The 21,811-nt window shown below is 45.5% G+C and overlaps 1 protein-coding gene across 4 annotated transcripts in view; it reads right to left on the reverse strand.

Annotated features, from left to right (window-relative positions):
* PLXNB3 (plexin B3) overlaps window positions 1-6,154 on the reverse strand; it is a 61,280-nt gene extending 55,126 nt beyond the window's left edge. For 2 of the 4 annotated variants that reach the window (XM_061614172.1, XM_061614168.1), the window contains exons 1-2: window positions 5,719-5,968; window positions 1,745-1,972 (exon numbers count right to left, since the gene is read on the reverse strand). The gene's annotated coding sequence lies outside the window, so the exon portion shown is untranslated. Of the gene's footprint in view, window positions 1-1,744; window positions 1,973-5,718; window positions 5,969-6,106 lie in introns of those variants that run through there. The other 2 variants (XM_061614170.1, XM_061614169.1) reach the window with 2 other exon arrangements.
* Window positions 6,155-21,811: the final 15,657 nt, after the last annotated feature.

The raw sequence follows: 21,811 nt of genomic DNA on the forward strand, positions 1-21,811 counted from the left end.
TGGATCAGATCTTTGTCCATCTCCCATTCTGCTGCCCCAAAGCCACTACTAGAGGCAGCTGCTTAGCCTTGCCTCACAGCAGAGCTATCTCTGGAGCATACAAGGGGATAGACCTGAGTGAGCAAATCTTTGGCTGAGAGTACTACACATTAAATTAAAGCTTCCATCAGGTTAGCAGATTGATGCTGCCCAGAGCCACCAGCAGCTGCACTACGAATCCTTGCCTTGCCACTGTAAGTGCCAATCCGCCCCCCCCACCACTTTCCAATCTCAATCTCTGGAAGTAGCCCCCTCCCCTGCTTTTCCCAGGCAATTACTGTAACCCCCCTCCATGTTATAGCATAGTAGCAATTCCATTAAAGCCTCACTGAATCCTTGATCTCCCTTTGCTGGCTCCAGGAAGCTGCAGGATCCAGGACATTTGGCCTGAGCAGGGAGGGGCAGGACATTCCCTACAAGGAAGTGGGCACAAGATTAAGGGTACAGCCAGCCGGGGAGGGGGGAGAGGAGAAGCAGCAGACTGGGACACTGGGAACTAAAAAGAGTGCATATGTGTCTGCCTGCATGCAAAGGACAACAGCCCAGGGATCAGGAGGAAGAGGTCAAGATGTTGCATCAACGACACCTCCCCAGGGTACTAGGGCCTTGCCATGCCTGGTCCCCCACCTATTTCTTCCCCTCTCCTACAAAGTGAGGAATAGGGCAAGACACCACACCCTTGTCCTCAGCTCAGGCCTGTCCCACACTCATGCTTTTGCCACTCCCTTTGCGCCTTAGAGTCAGCTGAGGGCTGCCTGAACTGTAAGAGGCAGAGAAGGTGTCAGGGTCAGCAAGAAGCTGCAGTTCCTTGGCGGGGACCCAGCGCAGCCACCCCCACAGCGGGAAGCAGGCGTGGAGAGAGCCATGCCAGTCCAGGGGCTGCTGAATGCCCCCTTTGTCTGGCTCAGGGTAGGGGGGCAAGAACAGAGCCACCCCTGATAAGAGTCCAGGGAATAATGAGATACTCTGGCTCAGAGAGTTCACAGTACTAATGTGTTTAACTCTACAAGGACCAAAGCCCATCCTAAAAGTGGGGGGAGGAGGGGAAACATGCAGGTAAAATAACCTGGTATCTCTACCTCCACTCCAAACAACAGCCACCCACTGTGGCTGCATACACACCATATATTTAATGCACATTTCCCCCCCCCAAAAAAAAAGAATTCTTCACAGCATTACAATTCCCAGCACGCTTAACAAACTAGGATTCCCAGCTTTATTGGTGGGGGAGAAGTGCTTTAAATGTATGGTGTATACGCAGCTGTAAATATACATTTGTACACACACAGGCACGGTGGAGAAGGTTCCTCCTGAGTCTGATCCACCAAAAGGGATAGAGGAGTTGTGGAGGGCAGGGACCCAGCTAGTGGTGTGGGAGGAAATCAATGGGGCTTTCAGCACCTTCCAGGATAACAAGCTCTGGGGTAGGAAAACACGCAGAGGACTGAAAGAGGGCGTCAAAGCAAGTCAGAGCATGAAGTGGGGGAAAAAGACAAGAGCAGAAAATGTGGGGCAGACGTGAAGGGATCACAGCCAAGAAGGGGGGCTGGGACCTCACCACGAACCAGTACAACTCTTTTGCTAGCATTGCCCCACTAAGCAGCACCGAGGCGTGTTACGTCCCCTCATGGATCCCTCAGCATATCTATGCATTTAACTTCTGCTCCAGCAGTGGGCATATTCATATTCACACAGGTACACGCACCATTCACAGCCTGCCATCACCCCACACAATGCTGTTGGTAGCCTCTCAATCCACTGCCATAGATTTCTTGCTTACGCCAGCCTCAGGCTCCTGGCACACACCGGCTTCAGTGGGAAAAGCAGGTTCTTGCTTCACCTTGGAAGGTGCCTGGCACAGCTGCCTTGTACACAGGTTGCTACACTGGCTCCAGGCAAGACAACGGGAAACCCAACCCAGCGTCGATGGTGCCTGCAAGAGCAAAACGTGGGTGGCCTGGGAACCACAGCAGCCCCCCTCCCCCACAGAAAACAAGCTAAAAAAAAAGCCACCAGAAGTGCCTGCGCATGTGTGTCAGATCCGGATGAAGCGTCCCCACAGCTGGGGGGGATGGGAAGAGATTGGGAGAGACCCCAGACTGAGGCTTATGAGGAGGTCACAGACCTGACCTCAGGAATCCAAACCTATGGCAATGCTGCCACCACCCCATTCCCAAGCATTACACATTATATAGCAGGGGAGAGAGAGGGAATCCCTGTGCTTGTTACATAATTCAGGTAAACATTAAGGACTATTTGCCAGTCCATGGTAAACGGTCCCGTTAAAGGAAGACACAGGCACTGTGTGGGGGGAGGCGGAGGAAGAGACAGGCAACATTACTACAGGATTAGAATCATGTGATTTGGAGTTCTTGGCAAATCCATTCCTCTCCCCCCCCCCTCGCCATCCCACTCCACTGCTTAACTACTCACTGGCTGAAGCCTCTGGGGAGGAAGGCAGTGTGGCAGGAGACCTCTTTCCCCCCTCTCTGTTCTGCCTCACCCCATAAATACACACCACTTTAGAAAGATGAAGCAAACCAACAAACACCCATTGTTAACTTAATAACTGTGTGACTGATGGCAGCCAGGCGTGCTGGGACTTGCCCTGGAGTCAACAGCAAAGATGGGGGGGGGGGGAGAGCGCGAGAGAGCAAGATAGACTCCCACCTCACCCACACCTACACGTGGCAGCTTGCCTTAAAAACCTTCCCTCACATGCAAAGTGCCACAAGCAGAAGTACACCCTCCCATATCTATCCAGCACCTTTACTTCTTACATCTGCTTTCCTGAATCATCCCATCCAGCACTCCTTTGGAATCCCAACACACACACCCCCAACATAATCAAAACCCAGGGATTTAGCATGTAACATCACAAGGGAGAGGGGAGAGAGAAAAGTCCTAAGGAATCCCACCTCTGTGTGGAAGACAGAAAAATCAGCATGGGGTTACCATCAAGGCTACTCCACAAATGCAGCAAACGGTGGGTGGGTGCAACACTTCTTCCCAGATTGCTAAAGTAGCCCATCACTTCTCTTTCCTTGTTATAGATCATCATTATTTATTACTCGTCCTTCATCTTAAGGCCCCAAGATGGGTTACAACCATTTAAAATTCAACATTAAGAACAGTTTAAAACTGTATACAATCACAAAAAATAGGGAAGTCCTAAAAATATATTATTATTATTATTAATGTTCAATTTGTGTTAGGTTTAGGTTGTGTTTAGGTTTTTGCTGGGGGGCTGCAAGCAAACAGAAACCTAGAATTACAATACTAATAATGATCTATAGCAAGGGAAGAAACACAGACACACACACATATGTAAGTATGTAAATATTTGCATAATTTAATAAATTAATGTAGTAAAAAGTATACTAGATGAGAAGAGAAATCAGCTTTCAACCCAGACTCCAGCACAGGCAGCGCTGAGCTAAGGTGCAAGCAGGGTAGGGCACCATATTAAATATGGGGGAGAGGAAGGGATCGTTTCAAGTAGTTTAATTTCACTAGTTTTTTTTACAAAGCATGGAGCAGGATTGTCTGTGCAAAAGGAGAACACCACACACACACACACACACACACACACACACACACACACACACACACACACACACACACACACACATTAGGAAGCTCAGTTGTCTAATACCAAGTCAGACCAAGGGTCTATCTAGTTCGGTACTGTCTACACCACAGATGTGGAAGCTGTGTCCCTCCAGATATTGTTGGACTCCAACTCCCATCAGCCTCATTCCACATGGCCAATGGCCAGGAATGATGGGAGTTGTTGTCCAGCAACATCTGGAGGGCCAAAGGTTCCCCAAACCTGCCCTAGTAACAGTGCAATCCTAATCTTTCTAAGAAATTCATGTTTAATTCAGCTCTTCTGGTTTCAGACAAGAATCTTTCTCAGCCCTACCTGAAGATGCAGAGGAGTGAATATGGAACCTTCTGCATGCAAAGATGCACTCTGTCCACTGAGCTATGCCCCATCCCTAAGACAAGCCAATGCACCCCAGACTGGATAACCTGGTACAATTGTTCTTTCTCAATCTAAGCTGAAATCATGGTGTGACAAGTGACCCTACTCCTGCCCCTCTCATGGGGGAACTATCTGTGATAGTACTTGATGTCTATTAAAAGTGCTTGATATCTATTACAAAATAAATAAAATGATGCCAAAGCTCAAGTCTCTGATCTGCCAGCCCTACCCCCTAATTTCTGATGTGTGGGGCATCTCTGCTGTTACCCAGTGCTAAGGGAAATGCACACTGCATCTTCTCAGGGACAGTTCAATCTACCTTTACTTTAAATATTCTGGGACTGATCCCTGGCATTGAAAAGAGGCTAGAGCTGAGCAGCTCAGCCACAAATTAAGCCAACAGAGACGTCTTTCTGCAAATGAATCAGTCATGCTCCCAGAGAATGAGAAATAGCTCCTACTAACCTGAGCAAGGGACGAGGCTGGCATTTAGAGAGAGGTAAATTATGCCCTTCCCCAAATTCACATTGACTCTTATGTCACTTCTTCAAAATGAGAAAGTGTGATATGAGCAAAATTAAACTGGAAATCCCCACCCAGCAAAAACAAGCCACTTTTCGAATTGGAGCCAGACATCCCTTCCAACCCCCCCCCCCGCTTATTCAAAGCTCATTCTATGAAAGGCGAGCTCCGCACAACAACTAGGGCTGTTGGCTGCACACCCTAACATGCCCTCACACATGGATTGCACCCCTTGCCTGGCTTGAGGAGGCGTGCCCAAAGTTCACTTGTTTTGCACAAACGTCCCCCCCCCACTTTCAAAAAAGTAGTTACAAGTAGTTATCCACACCCTGGCGAAGCACCTGTTCCCCATCCCTCTTTGGAACTCTAGCTAGCCAATTCAGACAGACAATTGCAGACAAACAGATACGCCACACAAAGCATCCCACTCCGCAAGGGAGAGCGGCGCCACAAGTCCTCGAGAACGGGTGGAGAATCTGGGGGGAGAGAGGGGCTTTCAAACCCACCCAAATCGCCCGGAACTTAGAGTCAAAATTTCCCTTCTCCCACCCTCCAAGCTTGACAATTTCACGTCCCTTCCCAATTCAGAAGCAGAAGCAGTACCCCACCCCTCTCCAAAGTACTAACTCTGTTTGGAAAAAGGAAGGGTCTAGGTACAAAAGCGGGGACGGGGAAGAGATTTAGGACAGCGATGGGTGAAGGAAAAAGTGGGGACCGACTGACGGGGGGGAGGGAAGGGAGAGGTCGCTAAAGAAAGATTGGGGGCTGGAATGGTTGGAGAGACTGAACTGAGGGGGGTGTCAAAAGATCGAAGGAGAGACAAGTTTTGCAAGGGAACTGAGGGGGGTCGCTAAAGAGGCAGGAGGAGGATTCCAGAGGGGTTGGCTCCCAGAGAAGAGCGGGGAGACGCGCACGAAAGAGAAAAAAGGACCCACGGAGAGAGGCGTAGGGACAGGTTTTTAATCAGGGAACGAGCCACCATTGGGATTTGGCCAGCGACACAGATGGGGCGTGGGGGCGGGAGGAGAAATTATGGTCTCAAGAAGGCATCGGAGCCCGGAGGGGCAGATGCGATGTCTTCCCAAGAAAAAGGGCTGCTCCCTCCAACCCCAGAGCGCCCGGAGCCTTCTCCTGCGGTTTCCCCCTCAAGCACTGCGGATGCGCCTTACCTGGCGAGCCCAGTTAAGAACTTGCAGCTCACCGCCGCTCCGAGCCAAGAGCCACTCCCGGGCAGCGACACCGATTGTACCAGCAGCCACTCCCCCACAATGCACCGCTGCCAACTCCGAAGTGTCTCCAGTCCCTTCCCGGTTGTTCGCAGCCAATTCCAAGCCAACCCGCCCCTTCCCAAAGCCCCAAGGCTAGCTAGAGCTGGAGACCCACAGGCGCCCCCTGCTGCCCGAAACGAGCTAAAGACAACCCGTGCGGCGCGCCTCCTTCCCCGCAGTTCCTTTAGAAACGGAGGAGGTCCAGCCATGCAAGGCTCAAGCAGGATGCAAGCAAAGCCGGCGCTGCGGCAGCAAAGAAATATACCTCCGCGCTCCAACAGACTCTCACCAAATACAGGCTGCAAACCAGTACTGTAGTGGCAAATTCAGAAGTGCAGGTTCCCCTTCATGATAGTCACAACCACGCCCCTCCTCCACTTTTTGCTGCTAGGTTCACAAAAACATCCTGATTAATGCTTTCTCCCATAACAACAGACGTCCCTAGGAGCCAATCAGCATGAAAGGGGAGAGTGTTAGCTACTGAAAAGAGTCTTCTCAGTGGCTGACTCACCTCCTTTCACTCTGATTGGCTCCAATTAGCAGAAAGGACAAGGAAGCAAGTTAGAAGCCTCTCCTCAGTGGCTGACATACTCCCCTTTCATGCTGATTGGATCATAGGATGCTGGAGATATAGGGACACTGCTCCCAAAAAAGAAAGGGGTCTGAGATCCTAGATGACTGCACCCCTGGACAGAACGCACATTGTGAGGTAGAAATGTTTAATGGTGGCTGCTGCAAGTCTGGAGATCTCTCAACAGTATTATTACTGCCTGCACCAGTAGGTCCCAGGGTGGGTTACAGAAATTTAAAATATAGTATTAAAAAAAACAATTAAAACAAATGACATTTACGAGAAAAGAGTGGATCCTAAAAACATGTATCTCAACAAGTGCTGAAGGCCAGGGTAAAGAGGTTTGTCTTTAGCATGAAAACTCTACAGCCACCTCTGTAGGAAGGGAATTCTATAATATAGGGGCTGTTACAGAGAAAGCCCTCTCCTGGGTCACCATCCCACAAAAACCTGAAGGTGGCAGAACTACCAAAAGGCCCCCTGATGATCTTAACACTCAAGAGAGTCTGTAGGGAAGGAGGGGGTCTCTGAGATACTTGGGGCCTAAGTAGTTTAGGGCTTTAAACACTAATGTGAGCACCTGGGATTGGGCCGGAAATGAACCAGCAACCAATGTGACTGGCAATCAGTATTTTAGAACTGGTTAGATGAGTTCTAAAAGCAACCCCATCAAGTAATCTGGCTGCTGCATTCTGGACCAGTTGAAGCTTCCAAGTCATCTTCAAGGGCAGCCCCACGCAGAGCGCATTGCCAATAATCCAATCTGGAAGTTAGCAGAGCATGGAATACTGTTGCCAAGTCATCTCTGTCCAAAAGGGGCTATAGCTGGTGAACCAGCCAGAGCTGGAAATAGGCACTCCTAGCCACTGAGGTCACCTGAGACCCAATGACAATATTGGATCAAGGAGTACTCCCAAGCTATGAACCTGCTCCTTCCAGGGGAGTGTAACCCCATCCAGAACAGGCTGTCTTCCCAACTCCTGGACTTGAGAACTTGGAACACATAACACCTTTGCCTTTTCAGGATTCAGTTTCAGTTTGTTGGCCCACATCCAGCCCATCACTGTCTCCAGACACCTGTCTAGCACCTTAACTGCCTCTCCCATGCAGATGGGATGGAGAGATAGAGCTGTCATTGTTGGATGTTGTATCTGGCGCAAGCAGATGCCCAGGATGCAGAACAATATAGTGACAGGCTAGATGCCAGTTGAAGCAATGAGCCGGACAAGCAATAAGTTTTAAGAGTCACTTTACTGACAATATATCACAAGCTCTCTCTCTGTACAAACTCCTCGACCCCCACACTCACAAGTGTCTGCTGGCCCTCTATATAGATAAGGCCAGCTGCCCGAGCCTAGGTTGCTTAGCAACGTGTCCTTGAAGATGGCTCGAGCTCTGCCAACTTTCGCTTCTAAATCACGTAGCTCACTTGTGGAAATTTAACCTCTGCTTTCTCGGTTTAATAGCCAACAATCCCCCACCTTAAATTTCCACATTCAGCCAGTTACATTTCTCTTCCATTTACATGTTACATTTTACATGTCATTACATTTACATCATTTGGTTTTATTCTTCTGATACATTTCCTTTTATTTCAGTTTACATCACTTTCATTTGTAATACAGTTACTCCATTGCAATCTCAGCATCATTTTCATTATATTTCATTACTCTTCATGATTTCCATCATCCCACCTTTTCCAGTTACTGAAGTCTATATGTTTAATGGAATTTATTTTAAATCTAACAGGTGGAATACCTTTTGTTGTTCTCTCTGATCTGCGTGGTTGTATTTCTGCCTTAGTGTCTGTGTCTGTGTCAGGCGATTCCTCTGTTTCTCTCTCAGAGCTAGAACTTGATTCACTACTGCTGCCTGTTTCTTCTTGTTTTATTGGTACTGTGTCTGCCTGTTCTTGTTCATTACTACCTTCAGTGTTTCCCAACTCCACATATGTTTTCTCTTCCCAATCCTGCTCTATTGCTTGCACACTTCTGCTTAACACTACAGACCTTTGTTTTGGCAGCCATATTCTGTAATACGTGTTTTCAAATCCCAGCATGTACCCTTTGTCTGTTCTCCTTTGCAGCTTCCCTGTCCTTTTATTTTTGGGAACATGTACCCAGCATTCTGCTCCAAACCTAATCAAATGGTTTAATCTGGGTTTTCTGTCATACAATTTCTGATAAGGAGACATTCCAGTGGCCTTATGGAATATTCTGTTTTGAATGTAAGCTGAATACAGAACACACTCTCCCCAGAGAGTGTTAAACCTTGTGTTAAAGAGGAGTCACATAGCATTGATCTTATTGAGTCCTGAAGCAACCTGTTCCAGCGTTCAGCTAACCCGTTCTGATGAGGACTATAAGGGGCTGTTAACTCCTGTTTTATTCCTCTTTTATCCAAGTATTCAGTAAAAGAGTGTCCTAATAACTCTCCTCCTTGATCTGATCTTATTCTCTGTATTTTGACACCAAACTGCACTTCAATTTTTGTAATAAATCTTTTCAGTTTCTCTGCAGCTTCACTTTTAGCTTTTAGTAAATAAACAGTGCAGAATTTTGAAAAATCATCAACTATTGTCAGGAAATATCTTGCACCCCCCTGAGTAGGTTGAAATGGCCTCACTAAGTCCACGTGTATTAACTGATAAGGTGCATCAGTACTAGGCATGGCTTCTTTGTTCTTTGCAGCCATAACTGCCCTAGTTTGTTTACACATGTGGCAGTCTACATATTTTTCACAGTTTTTCAATGTCACATCATTACTGTTCTCTGTTGTTTTCACCACATTTTCATATCCTATATGGCCTAGTTTTCTGTGCCATAAATGAACACAATTATTATGGGGTTTCTTATTAGCACACATGAGTACATGATTTGTTTGTTTCGCGTGTAAGAAGAACAATGAGTTCCTCACTATTCCTTTCATGAATAATTTTTCTCCTCTCATTACATGCACTGAACCCCTTTTGAACATTACTGTGAACCCCATTTCATTGAGTTTCGACACAGCCATAATGTTACATTCGATATTAGGAACAAACAGCACATCTGTCATAATGGTATTGAAACCTGCTAATTTCGCTGTACCCCTACTTTTGATCTGTTTCTTAGATCCATCAGCCATTATTACATGATCCTCTACGTCACAAAATGTATGAAACATAGATTTATCTTTGATTATACTATTTGTTGCCCCACTGTCAATTGCCCATAAATCTTTACAGTTATTTCCCTGCTCATTGTTAATACATTGCTTATTCTTACTAGCATAGATCACCTGTACACATGGTTTTCTTCCTCTTTCTCTTCTTCTTGCTTCACAATTCCTTTGAAGATGTTGCCTGGAACCACAAAAATAACACGCCTTTTGTCCATACAGTCTCTCTTGTGCAGCTTTGTTGTTCTGTTTTTCCACGTTGTGTTTAGACTCAGTCTTTTCCTGCTTTGCCATTTCCTGCCTCCTTTGGAATTCTTGTAAAAGTTTGCCTTCTATATAATCCATATTGAGATTTGCATCGTCCATTGCTTCCAAAGAGCTCACCAGACTATCATAACTTGAATCTAGTGAAGCTAATGTGATATACACTTTTTGCGTTTGAGAATGTTCAATTTCACGTTCTGACAACTCAGTAAACAGTCTGTTTATTTCCAACAAATGCTCTGACATGGTTGTATCTCCAGATAAGCGCATCTGGTACAATCTTCTGGCAAGATATATTTTAGAACTGGCAGTCTTTTTCACATGAATATTTCTTAAAGTTTCCCAGGTTTCCTTAGCTGTTGTTGCATCACACACGTGCAGTAATTGAGAATCATCAATAGCAAGAACAATTAACGCCTTTGCCCTCTCATCCAGCCTTCTCCAATCTGCTGGAATAGGCACCCCGGCGGGTGGGTCTTCTGCGATAGCTTTCCACAGGTCTTCTTTCACTAGAAAAGCCTGCATTCTCTGTTTCCAAGTGCCATAATTTTTCCCTGTCAGCCTTTCCAAGGGAATCCCGGCCGATAACGTAATAGACATACTTTCACTTTTCACAGTTCACCGCCTTTGTAATTAGAGCTTCTCACCTCTGTCCTTCAGTTAGGTTGTTTTTTTCCCCACGGCTCTCTCACAGCTTTCAGCTCAGCTTTCGGTTTCTCCGTCTCTCTGCTGTTTTACTCGCTGGTCTGCAGTTCTGGCTTTTCTCTGCCGCTTTTCTGCAATCCTCAGCACCAGGTAATCCTCAGCACCAGGTAACCATCAGCACCAGGTAACCATCAGCACCAGGTAACCATCCTCTGCTACCACTTGTTGGATGTTGTATCTGGCGCAAGCAGATGCCCAGGATGCAGAACAATATAGTGACAGGCTAGATGCCAGTTGAAGCAATGAGCCGGACAAGCAATAAGTTTTAAGAGTCACTTTACTGACAATATATCACAAGCTCTCTCTCTGTACAAACTCCTCGACCCCCACACTCACAAGTGTCTGCTGGCCCTCTATATAGATAAGGCCAGCTGCCCAAGCCTAGGTTGCTTAGCAATGTGTCCTTGAAGATGGCTCGAGCTCTGCCAACTTTCGCTTCTAAGTCACGTAGCTCACTTGTGGAAATTTAACCTCTGCTTTCTCGGTTTAATAGCCAACAGTCATCAGCATATTGGTGACACCGCACCCTAAAACTCCTGATGACAGCTCCAAGCAGCTTCATATAGATGTTAAATAGCATGGGGGCAAGATGGAACCCTGAGGGACACCACAGGAAAGCTGCCATAGTGACAAACAGAAGCCTTCAATAGCTACTTTCTGGAAACATCCCTGGAGGAAGAAGCAGAACCAATGAAGTACAGTGTCCCCCACCCCCACCCCTTTGAGCTACTCCAGAAGGATACTGTGGTCAACAGTATAAAAAGCCGCTGAGAGATCAAGAAGAACGAGCAGGGTTGCACTCTCATCTCTCTCTCAACAAACATCATCAGCCAGGGCAATCAAGGAGTTTCAGTGCCATGACCAGACCTAAAGCCAGACTGAAACAGATCCAGATATTCAGTATCCTCCAAGCGTGCCTGAAGGTGGACTGCCACTACACGGGATTGGAGCGGGGGGAGGGGGAGGATGCTGTGGAAAGGCAGCCAAATATTCCCACACTGAGCCAGTAAGTTACACAAGCTTGTAGAAGAGATCCATGCATGTGTGAACCAATTCACTGCATTTGAGATGATACTGCTGTTCAGAATTCTATCTCAACACCTTCATATCTCAGCTATATGGTTAATTAAGATATACACTATAGTTAGTACAGCAGGATTCAGAATTATTATTACTATTAGATTAGATTTGTTAGTCGCTTGTTACCCAAAGGTCTCCAAGTGACTTACAACACTGTTAAAAACATAAATAAATATGCCATCAAAACAGAGCAAAAAAAACAACAACCCCCATAACAGCCACAGGAAGCTTTGGCAGCACACAACAAACTATTCATTTTGTTCTGTTCTCTTGTTTCTATTAGCCTTCACCATTGTTTATTTATTAACACTATTGGTCTACCATCTGTCAACAGTGTAGTCTGTCTGGACAGTTAACAATAAAAAATAAAAGAACTAAGAAATAAAGAAAAACAACAGCAGAAAACCTTGAAACAGAAGATATTAAAAGCAGTAAAAGAGCTGAAATTTAAAATAAATGTTTGGGAAACTTTAAAAGATGGGCTTCAGGCGAGGGCATTCTTTTGGGAGCATTCCACAGCCAGGGGACCACCTCTGAAAAGGCCCTGTCTCTAGGAGCCACGCCACCCATTGCATCTCATTTGATAAAGGCTCGAGCTTGTTACGACTTGAAGCACATTTTTTCTTTATGAAAAGAAACAGATTTATACATGTGCCATATTCATAATGTATGTTGGAAATGGGGCAAGAGAGACTCCTGTATGGGTTCTTTTGTTTGTATTCCAGAAGGAAGATAGAGTTAGGATCCTCCAGCTGCCTAGGCTTGCCTGCCTTTACCTGTGCTCTTCTCTACCTAACTTCCTTCCATTGTAAACTGATATGCTCAGGGAAGCTTATCTTCCCCTCCTTCCCTTGTCTATCCCCCCCCCTACTGTCTGAGGAGAGAGGAGACATCTCTGTCTTTGCTCTCTCTCCTGAACCATGCAGGCGCTCAGGGCAGTACGCAGGTCTGGGCATTGCACCTCCAACTTAGTGAGTTAGAACTAGGTATGCCTTTCCTGTCTACTATGTATTTCTATAAAAAAAATATTTTTCTTATTTTACTAAGTCTTACTTCTCCGTGATCTAAATGCAGGGTAAAAGCCTACTACTTAAGTAAATACATACTGGCACACTCCATGCTCAGACACTGAGTTGCTCTGCATATTTCCATAACAATGTATACATTTACATAATTAAAATAATGCAAAAAGTTACATAGATGAATATTTTCTTGATATTTGTTATTCCAATACATAATGAACAGAGATAATCTTCCCATAACTCTGTTCAGCTGATGATCCTATAAGCACTTTTTTAAATCCTGTGTTTGGGAAAGGCCATGCCTCTTTCAAAAAGCATCCACAAAGAACTCGCATCCACACCATACATTTAAAGCACATGGGTCCCACTAAGAAGCCTAGGAACTGTAGTTTACCTCTCATAGAGCTACAATTCTCAGTATCCTTAACAAACTACAGTTCCCAGGATTCGGGGGGGGGGGAGAGCCATGTGCTTTAAATGTATGGTGTGGATGTGACAGTGCAGGAAGAAAACGTGTTTACGTATATTTTAAAAATGGTTTCCCACTATGCCACTTTCCCAATCCCAGCCCCTGAAGCTGCTATTTGCCTCTTCTTTATCACTTAATTTTTAAAACTTGGAGCAAATAGCAGCTGGGGGGGGAGGAATTTTCAGCATATGTGGAGAGGTTAATACCCTTCGTTGTTTGTGGTCCCAACTAAGATCAGGTGCCCCACAGTTGATTTTTGAAAAAGAAAGACTCCTAAGCATGAAATTTAATAATGTGTCTGAAGGCACATCTACTTTCATCATAAAAAGCAGGGACAGTAAGAATTTAATTTTAAAAAATGGCTTTTCTAACAAAAAAAAGAGGAATTGACTATCTCTCAGTATTTAGCCCACTAAAGAAAATATTTACCACCCATTTTGCACTTGTGCCAGTCAGACTGTTATATATGCTGTACTCAGCACATACATTATGAACACTCCCTTGTATCGGCTACAGAAACTTCCCTGATTCCAGTATGAAGACAATTAGGGCTAAGCCACATGTGATGCAGATCACTTGACTTTTTATAACTTTTAACAGGCACAGAGAGTTCTGAATGAGGCCACAACAGTGATACTGGGAGGGCCATAAAGGAGAAGGGAAATGCACTCCACTGCTGGAAATGTGGGGTAAGGAGTGGGGAGGAAAGTATTCCATCCATCAAGGAAAAAGAAAAGAAACATTCATTAAATGGGAGGACATGGACACTGGTGCAAGGGAAAAGAAGGCATGTCCTTTTTTATTTTTACAGAGTTATATTGAACACATGAATCTGCCTTACAATGACTCAGACTATCTAGTGTAGCCAGTAGCATAGTGGCAAATTCAGAAGTGCAGGATCCCTTCATGACAGTCACACTATGCCCCCTCACAGCCATGCCCCCAGGATTCACTGTCTCTTCTGCTATTGTAGAATTATAGAACCAGAATAAAACTGCTGTGTGCATAGTTCCCCCCCCCCCGTTCTCAATCTCTCTTTCTGGGAGCTAAGTATTGCGAGAAATAATTTGATATTAAGAATTCTACAGTGAAGCCAAGTGTGGGACTAGGATTTGGGAGACCAAAGTACTTTGCCATGAAGCTCCCTTCTCACTTCCCTAGGAGCCAATCAGCATGAAAGGGGAGGTGTGTGTTAGCTACTGAGATTCACCTTCTTACACTCTGATTGGCTCCAATCAGCACAAAAAGACAAGGAAACATGTTGTTAACCAAGTGAAAAGACTCTTCTCAGTGGCTGACCCTTTCATACCAATTGGCTCAAATATAGGGACCCTGCTCCCCCCAAAATTAAGCAGACTGTGACCCCCCACAACCCCAAACAACAATATCCCTGAGTGTAGCAGGCCCCCTGTCACCACCCAAGCAGGTCACCATGTCCTTACATAGCATAGCTTTGGTGCATTGTGTGAAATTAAAATGGCTGCACAGGAGAATTTCCTGATAGATTTGTACTTTATGAATTGTCAGTTTTAAGGCCAACCCCAAAATTATTAAGCTCTGACTGTGACTATTAATATAAGACTGAGATTCTCAAACTAATTAAACCAGAGCTCTTGGTTATAAAATAGATTGGATTATATCCAAGCTATAGATTAGGTGAGGATGTCATCTCTAACTCATGCTCACTTCCTTTGTATAAATAAGCAGATATGATTGTGTGTCACTGTCAATACTATTGCAAGCCATGAGCACCCTAGACTAGATCAGAGACAGGAATCAGAAAAATTGCACTTATAAAAGCAAGCCCAGCATATCTTCACTCATCCTGGGGAAGGGGGTGCGGAGAAGGCTCTGGAACTTTCAGGTAACTGTAGATCTGCAATGTAATCAGAAATGATGGAGGAGGAAAAAATCAGCAAGTAAAACGTGAATGAATACATATTGCATACAGATCTGTATATATGTTTCAGGTATTAAAACATAATGCAAACATGTATACATATATGTATAAATGTACCACAAATCAGTTTATGAACATACTAATTATGTAGTGTAGTGGTTAAGGTGTTGGACTATGGTTCGAATCCCCACATAGCCATGAAGCTCACTGGGTGACCTTGGGCCAGTCACTGCCTCTCAGCCTCATGAAAACCCTGTTCATAGGGTCGCCATAAGTCAGAATCGACTTGAAGGCAGTACTACTACAATTATAGATAGTGGGATCAGGAAAAACAAAGACCAAAGCTGCCAAGTTGGCAACGTGTTTACCTACTATGTTGCTTACCAAGGAATTTTTAAAGTATTGTGTGCAAGATCTTTGTTTTGCTTCCTGCTAGTGCTAGGTAGAGCTTCCGGTATGAGCTGTTGAAAACTGGGCTCATCCTACCCCCTCCCAGAGCTGGCCCCACCATTAGGCAGTGTGCTGCAGCTGTCTCAGGCGACAGATGCTGAGGAGGGGATGGGATGGAGAGTGACAACAAAGTGTTAAAGGACAGATCTGCCCAGCCTGCTGCCTTCAGCTGCAGTGGAGGATACTGTCAGTTGCCAGTCTGGTCAGCTTCAGTGCATGGAATGGTAGGGGGTACTATCTTGGAATGGAATGGGAGAGGATGCAATCTTGTCCATCACTTCAGTCAGCAAAATGTCTTGAGCCAGCTTGGCCCTTCCAAGTGCATTAGAGGAAACTCGTGAAGCCCCAGGGAAGGAGCTGCGAGGGATTCAGTGAGCAGAATCAGGGTGGCCGCTTATACATGTCAGAAATGAATAAATGCCTTGCCAATAAATAAACAAATAAATGGGGAACAAAGAGGGCTCTGATTTGTATAACATTTGCATATGCTAATTTATATGTAGGGTGACCAAGTGCCCTACTTTACAGAGGATATCCTCTGTTCTGTAGGGCTGCCAGACAGCTATCCTCTATTTGAAAGTGTCCTCCATCATCATCATCATCATCATCATCATCATCATTATTATTATACATTTACAGTATATCCCACCCTTCCTTCCAGAAGGAGCTTTTGAGGATTGTCCAGTCCAAGTCTGGTTTAACTCTAAGGAGCCATGCAAAGAGAGGGCAGCAGGAGCCTTGATGTTGCCCGCCCATTAGGAGAAGCAGAGTCAGCAGAGTCAGCAGGCACACAAATCACCAGCTGGCTCCCCCACTTGGGTGAGATGTATTGGACTTCTAAATTTGCATCTAAACTGACTGCATGCAAATTTTATGCAAACCAGTGCCTTCTTTTTGTCCTCCTTTTTGGCAGTGCATAACTGGCGACTCTAATGTGTAGATGCACATTAAATCTAAATATACCTGACCACAGTAGGGAAGACTGCAATGAGGTGACCTGTGTGCCTGTTGGCCAGGTACTGATAACGGGCAGCTTCAAGGGTTCTCTTTGTTCTCCCTTCTTATGGGTCTTTATCTTCAACCAGGACTTGGACCAGGCAGCCCTTGAAATGGAGGACTGGCCTCTGTAAAGTAAGACACACAAACACCCTAAGCAGAAGTCAAAGGATAGAAAACGGGGCTGGTGGTGGTGTAGGACAGGGTAGATAACCTCAGACTGGCTGCCCTCTCTGTCTGGCCCTTGGAACTCCCCCCAGTCACACCCCTCACTGGCCCTACTTTACACCCTGAATATTTTTGCCTGGCTGGAATGTGTCCTTGAATTCTGATAATACCTCTTGCTTGCCTGGAGGAAGGACAAATAGGAGCGGGTGCATGCACTTGTCTACTGTACAAAAGTAAAACGTGTGTTTGTTGCTCCATCCACTTTTTCCTCTGGCCCCTCCCACCATTGGCATGTAGCCCTCAGAAGGTTGCCCAGAAGGGAATGTGGCCCTTGGGCTGGAAAATATTCCCCATCCCGGCAAAGGACAATTTTTGGGTGGTGGCAACAGAGTGTTAAGAAACCATAGGGAAGCTCCTTAAGCTTCACACAAAGGGGAGGACAGACAAGGCACGCAAGGCAACATTCACATAGCTTCTGTGGCAGGAGCTTTGTAGAGACAATACGTATCCCTCCTTGGCAGAAGCCTTCAAGGAATGACTGCTGTGAAGCTGAGCCTACTTTCCCCACTCCCCTCCCCTTCCCTCCCCCTCCCCCTCCCCTTCCCTCCCGGTTGTGGTTGTGGTTGTTTTTACAGTGGAATTTTTTTAAAGTGCAGAGGCAGCCTGTTCTGTTCCATGTGTCTGGGCTGTGATCCTGAAAGGCACAAGTCCTTGTGAGCATTTGGTCAGCAGTAGCAATGGCTAGAGTGAAGTACTTGGCCTTTGTCAAGGGAGAGCTTACGTGGTGGTGGGGTGAGTGTTTCCTCTGCGTGGGAGACACTGTTGGGGTAGGGAAGAGTATTGCAGCAAGACACAGGCATCGCATCTCGCAAGGAGGGAGCAGACCGTTGTACTCCGCAGCATGGATACCCACTTGCTGTACTTACCTGCATGGAGTGCTCTGCCCTTGCATATATTAGTTAAAATAACATAGAAAAATGCATTATATTAAGGGAAATTGCTTTGGTGATATGTGTATATTAGGAGTCATTCACACTAAAATGCTGATGATTTTCCATTATGGATTAATTAAAAAATGCAAACTGGTGTGGAAATATGAAGAACTGAATTTAAGATTGGAAAATAAGAAACGGAGAGAATCTAAAAATTGACATATTTGCCCATCCCTAGTCTAGACTCAAGGTGAGCTACCGTTAGGGTTCTGGCAAGAGAAGTGTTGGCAATGAACCAAAGTGTTATGGAGGGAAATAGACTTTCTTGTGTCATATCCTCCCCGTTTTCTGCAAAGTGCTTTTGCCCCAAACTTCCCATCACCAGTTCTGTCTTGTATGTTCCAAGTGTGCATAACATCCGGTCACAGAGTTATAGGCTTATGTTGCATACCATGTCATCCAAGTTATGATATCCCTGCCTGGGACTAATAACAAGTGATGGTATGCTGTGATTGGGTACTGACTTCATCCATATCCAAATACTCCAGGGATGGGGAACCAGTGGCCCTCCAGGTGTTGCTGCACTGCAACTCCCATCATCCCTGTCCATCAGCCATGTTGACTGGGGCTGATTGGGAGTTGCAGACACTGTGTGTCCAGCAACATCTGGAGACCCACAGGTTTGCCATCCCTATCATGCAGAGCTTGGAAAAGTTACTTTTTTAAACTACAACTCCCATCAGCCCAATCCAGTGGCCATGCTGGCTGGGGCTGATAGGAGTTGTAGTTCAAAAAAGTAACTTTTCCAAGCTCTGCTATTGTCAGCTCTACACTGTGTCAGCAGTGCCGGTGGGGGGCTGGAAATTCCTGGGTGGTTGGCAGGGAAGCAAAGTCCTTAGCCGGCAGTCTGGTCATAAATCTGCCAGGTCTAGGAGGAGGGGAGCTGATAAGGGCCAGGCTTGTCCGAAGCGTACTTGCCAAGTCAGGAGTCCAGAAGTGAGGTCAGTAGAGGTCCGGGATCAAGTGCCAAGGGGTCAGTCCGAAAGAGGGTGCCAGGAAACTAGGAACACACAAGCCACGCCTGATGTTGCAGTCAGCAACAAGCTGCAGCCAAGGTGTGCCTTATAAAGAGCAAGGTTGACAGCAGGTGTGAGTCCTCAGCGTTTGGGCCTGAAGGAGACAGGCCTGCCTCTCTTCTGCCTGACCTTCTGCTGTCTACGTTCTGCAGGTGAGGGGGGAGTATCCTGTTCACTGTCTGTGTCTGGCTGCAGGGACTCTGCTGTATCTGGGGTGCTCTGCAGCTGAGGGGGAGAAAGAGCTGGATTCTCAGGAGGCTCCTCCATGTCTCCTTCTGAGTCTGCTGCTCCTGGGTCAGCTGCTGTTACTTCCGAGTCGTCCTCATCTGAGGAGTTCTCTGACGGGGGCATGACAGCTATTATGCTCTTTTCCGTGACATAGACAGAGAGGTCATCATGGGGAGGGGGTGAGTTCAGTGGGAAAGATATGCCTTGCGCCAGCTCTGTAAAATTGTGCCCTTGTCAGGGTGGCCTGGGGGAAGTATAGGATGTAGAGTAAGTATGCTTGTGCTGCCCATGTCATTGCCCTATTTTGGCCATTCTGCCAGCGCACCTTGACCATCATAGAAAATCCCCTGGTGGTGTGTTCTGAGCAGTTGTGCTTGTGTATTTTTCTTGGTGATCTGTTTATCTTCTATTGCATCAGCATAGGAGGGTTTTTGCTATATCCTATATAGCTCCTCAACCAGCATATCTTCAGTACAGGACTGTGCCCATCATGTTGCTGATTTGGGGTGATGTAAGCATAATGATAAATAATCTGTGCACTAATAAAACAAAACAGAATATATAATCATCATCTGACTTTAATGTAGATTTCAAATGTATAGAATACAGCATCAGCACTAGTCTATGTTCATTCTGTCTCCTGTTGGAGTCTTCTCTGAAACTTTAAAGGAACCCTTTAAAAGGGGGGGGGATCTGAACAAAACGCCTTCTAAACTTCAATCAGAATTGACTAAAATATCAGATTTCCATACGATTAAATTGCTTCCCAAAGTCTTCTTATTAATATTCTGTTTTGACAGGAAGGTGTAATGAGAATGGTAATAACTTCCATTACATTAAGCATCTGGCATGTGAAGAAGGAACTGACAAATTCAGCATTGTGACAGATGCTTGCTTTATGCTCCGAGCACAACCTCATGATTTATTGTAAAATATTGAATCTTTCAAAATTGCTTATAATGCAGTCAGCTTTCAAGGAGATGTGGCATTGCCACTCAGAAGCATCCAACAACCCAAATGTATACATCTCTAAGCCATTTAGCAACAATGCAGCCAGATCCTATGCGTCGACTGAGAAGGAAATCCCACTAAATTCAGTGGAGGTTCCCCCTAAGTAAGGATACATAGCACTGCAGCCTTCAATGGAAAATGGAAATGGACTGCCTTCAAGTCGATTCTGACTTATGGTGACCCTATGAATAGGGTTTTCATGGTAAGTGCAGAGCTTGGAAAAGTTACTTTTTTGAACTACAACTCCCATCAGCCCCAGCCAGCATGGCCACTGGATTGGGCTGATGGGAGTTGTAGTTCAGAAAAGTAACTTTTCCAAGCTCTGGAGTGGTATTCAGAGGGGGTTTACCATTGCCTCCCTCTGAGGCTGAGAGGCAGTGACTGGCCCAAGGTCACCCAGTGAGCTTCATGGCTGTGTGGGGTGCCTTATACCAAGAGCACTGATTAACCTGGCTCATTATTGTCCAGACAGTACTCTGAGTGGCAGCTCTCCTGTGTTTCAGACAGGAGTCTTTCCCAGACCTACCTGGAGATGCTGGGGATTGCACCCAAGGATTGTCTTCTAACATGAAGCATAATCCTTCCCCAAGATGTTGCAAAGTATCAGACTGAACATGTTTTTGCACTTGCAATGATAATTTCTTTGCACCTGGGAGTAAGTCCCACTGAACTTAACATCACATCTCTGTTATCTTTTCTGTGCCTATTGAAGACCTTCTTTCAACAAGTCTTTTGAGACCTTGCACCAGTCTGCATCTGTGTTGGAATTGCTTTTTAATATATTTTTAAACCTTCTTTTTAAAAAATGTTTTTAACCTTAAAAAAAATGTTTTGAAAGCTTTTTAAAAAATGTTTTTAAGATGTTTTGTTTTAATGTCTGTTTTTATGATGTTTTAAAGTGTTTTTAGTGCTTTTGTTTGCCACCCTGGGCTCCTGCTGGGAGGAAGGGTGGGATATAAATCAAACAATAAATAAATAATAAACAAATATTTCTGAGTCAACATACAAAGCATAATACTGCCAGATTGTAAAGCACTTTTGCGATACTGTAATGGGAGTGTTTGATGGCTAAACACTGGGTAGTTGATTTGGCTTCCGGCTGGTCCCAAGGGCAACTATTGCTAGCACGTCTCAGACTATAATTCAGGAGTAGCCAATATGGTGCCCTCCAAATGTTGTTGGACTCCAGTTCCCATCATCTCCAGCCGATGTGGCTAATGGTCTGGTATGATGGTAGTTGTAGTCCAATGGCATACTTTAAATCCCAATCAGGAAATCTCTTATGGTTGTGTTCTACATGGCTTCAGATTGCTAAGCAAACACTTTTCTACACTCACATTTGGGACATCCAAATAGAAAATGTGCTCTTTTAGAATGGCTTCACCCATTCACTCTTGCTCCACATTATGTCTGGAACAACTCCTTCACTAGAGCAGTGCCTACCATTAGGCAGAGGGCAGAAGTTGCCTCAGGTGGCAGGTTCTTGGGAGTGGGCAAGGGAGGCAGTGCAAAGATATTAGGCACTGTTGCCTGCCCTGCACCCCCTAAGCTAACCTGGTATGGTAGAGGACACTACCCCACTGCCAATCTGATCACCTCCTATACATGGAATGGGAGGTTGTAACATCTTGTTCTTCGCCTCAGGCGTCATAATGTCTTGGACTGGCTCTGCATTAAAGGAATCTCCTCAGGGGTATTTGCCATGCAACTCTATGAGTGTTTCAGTCAAGAGTAAGCTCCAATATGGGGCTTACTGCTTGGGAAGGGCAGGTGGGGTGACAGCTTCAATGTCCCTTTCTTGAAAGTTCAGCTAGTAGCAAATTAAATAAAATGAAAGCCACTGCCCACTACTTCTGGAGTCTTTTTTTTAAAATGTGAATTATATTTCACCAACTTAGGCTGCAATCCAATACGCAATTACCTGTGAGTAAGTCCCATTGAACCCAATGGACCTTACTTCTGA

The sequence above is a fragment of the Rhineura floridana genome, chromosome 3, assembly GCF_030035675.1.
Source record: "Rhineura floridana isolate rRhiFlo1 chromosome 3, rRhiFlo1.hap2, whole genome shotgun sequence".
Lineage (NCBI taxonomy): Eukaryota > Metazoa > Chordata > Lepidosauria > Squamata > Rhineuridae > Rhineura > Rhineura floridana.